Source organism: Notolabrus celidotus, unplaced genomic scaffold (assembly GCF_009762535.1).
Source record: "Notolabrus celidotus isolate fNotCel1 unplaced genomic scaffold, fNotCel1.pri scaffold_194_arrow_ctg1, whole genome shotgun sequence".
Classification (NCBI taxonomy): Eukaryota; Metazoa; Chordata; class Actinopteri; order Labriformes; family Labridae; genus Notolabrus; species Notolabrus celidotus.
In genome coordinates this window covers 75,538-78,037 of record NW_023260051.1, presented here as the reverse complement: position 1 = coordinate 78,037, position 2,500 = coordinate 75,538, and positions in this window count along the sequence as shown.

Sequence of the window (2,500 nt, the reverse complement as noted above, 5' to 3'; positions counted from 1 at the left end):
TGACGTGGTCTCACCTCGTGGTCTCACCTCGTGTTCTCACCTTGTGGTCTCACCTTGTGGTCTCACCTCGTGTTCTCACCTCGTGTTCTCACCTCGTGGGTTATTGATTTAATCCTCTGATGGAGCGCTGAGGTCAGCGTTTACCTGAGATAAGAAAGGTCACAACCTCAGAAACACATCTTAAAGCAAACTGTCATTCTGGGACGAGACAAAGATCTCCTCTCAGAGTGATCAAAGTGGAAACATGAGCGTCTCTGTGCTCCTGTTCATGCTCCTCTAAGCTCCTCTGAGCTCCTCTGGATGGAGTCAGCTCCTCTGAGCTCCTCTGGATGGAGTCAGCTCCTCTGGATGGAGTCAGCTCCTCTGGATGGAGTCAGCTCCTCTGGATGGAGTCAGCTCCGGAGCCTCATACAGCCTGAGTCAGCAGGGTCTCTCCCTCGGGCCTTGCAGCAAACACTCAGTAGTAACTTTCATACCAAAGCAGTAACATCACAGCTGACCACACAAGTTTAGAGGCAGAGCTCCTGACCCTCACAGGGAGTTTTATACGACCCGATGTGTCTGTAATGGAGCTGTGGTTTGAGGTATGATGGAGCTCAGTTACATCTCGCTGTGTTAAAAACGGCGCTCCCGTCCTTCACACGCGATGCTTCCCTTCCCAGAGGGCAGAGCTCCTGCTTCTCGTCAAACCTCCGCCTGCTTGAGACGGATGGAGCGGCTTGCTGGGCGCTGACGGCTCACAGAGCATCACGGTAGGTGGATGCAGGGTTGTCTCATTTTCCACCCATTACTGCAGCTGTGGCAGTAAATCCTCCACCCAAACTACGACTGTGTTAAATCTGACCCTGCTGAACTCAGGAGGGAAGCAGAGAGGAGGAGGAGGAAGTCTTTACACCAGGGATGATGCTGTTCAGATATGTACTCCTTTATTCAGAGCAGGTTTACAGAACACATCTAGTCCTGTTAATCCTGCACATCATGAAGACTTCATGAGTCCAACCTGTAACTAACTGAGCTGGATAGAATAAATAACATGGACCTGTCTGAGACCGGTCCTGTACCATGGACCATGCTGAGTCTGATGCAGCATGGATGGAGGACAATAAAAGGCCCTGAAGTGTTCCGGCCTCCCTCATGGAAACCTCTGCTGGTCTGAGGAACACGTCTCTAAAGGCCGAGCGGCGGCTGTCAAACAGGAACGCTGTAGAGACGAATAAAGGAGCACACAGAGTGAAACACACCGTTGAGCTGCTCGCCAGCAACCACACGCCAGAGTCTGAGGAGCAGCAGCCAGGAGCGCTGCACAGGAATACAGGCCTGTACGAAGACTCTCTCTATGGGCCCCTGACACACGAGGGCCCCCAGACCGACCCCCCTGCATGTACACTGTTAAAACCAAAAAGCTGTGACAACTCTAAATGTTCTGCTGTTAGATTGATCTCTTATATGTTAGGTATTTGTTGCATTAGCTCCTCTGCTGCCCTCTCTCCTCCCTCCAGCACAGAGGAGGCTGCAGAGCATGCGTCCTCCTTCATGTGGATGCAGGGAGTAATCATCTGTTTTCACTGAGGCAGAAAATAACTTTAAATATAGATATAAAAACACCAGAAGCACGAGGTCACAAGGTCACAAGGTCACAAGGTCACAAGGTCACAAGGTCACGAGATCACAAGGTCACGAGGTCATGAGGAGAAGAGTATGATGACACACAGAGTAAGATAACAGTGATGATCATTACCTGAAACAACAGTTTAGGACGTCCTGCAGAGAAGGTGTGTTCAGGTGTGAGCGTTGATCTGGATCCCTCAGCTCTGTGTTCAGGTGAAGCTTTGACCTGAGAGGAAGCAGCAGAGAGACGGGGTCAGGGGTCAGACTGATTCAGACACTCATCAACAGGAACAGAGTGGAGCTGTGTGTCTGTCCTGACCCGGTCTGTATATGTCTGTCTGTCCTGACCCGGTCTGTATGTGTCTGTCCTGACCCGGTCTGTATATGTCTGTCCTGACCCGGTCTGTATGTGTCTGTCCTGACCCGGTCTGTATGTGTCTGTCCTGACCCGGTCTGTATGTGTCTGTCCTGACCCGGTCTGTATATGTCTGTCTGTCCTGACCCGGTCTGTATGTGTCTGTCTGTCCTGACCCGTCTGTATGTGTCTGTCTGTCCTGACCCGTCTGTATGTGTCTGTCTGTCCTGACCCGGTCTGTATGTGTCTGTCTGTCCTGACCCGTCTGTATGTGTCTGTCTGTCCTGACCCGGTCTGTATGTGTCTGTCTGTCCTGACCCGGTCTGTATGTGTCTGTCTGTCCTGACCCGGTCTGTATATGTCTGTCTGTCCTGACCCGGTCTGTATGTGTCTGTCCTGACCCGGTCTGTATATGTCTGTCTGTCCTGACCCGGTCTGTATGTGTCTGTCCTGACCCGGTCTGTATATGTCTGTCTGTCCTGACCCGGTCTGTATGTGTCTGTCCTGACCCGGTCTGTATATGTCTGTCTGTCCTGA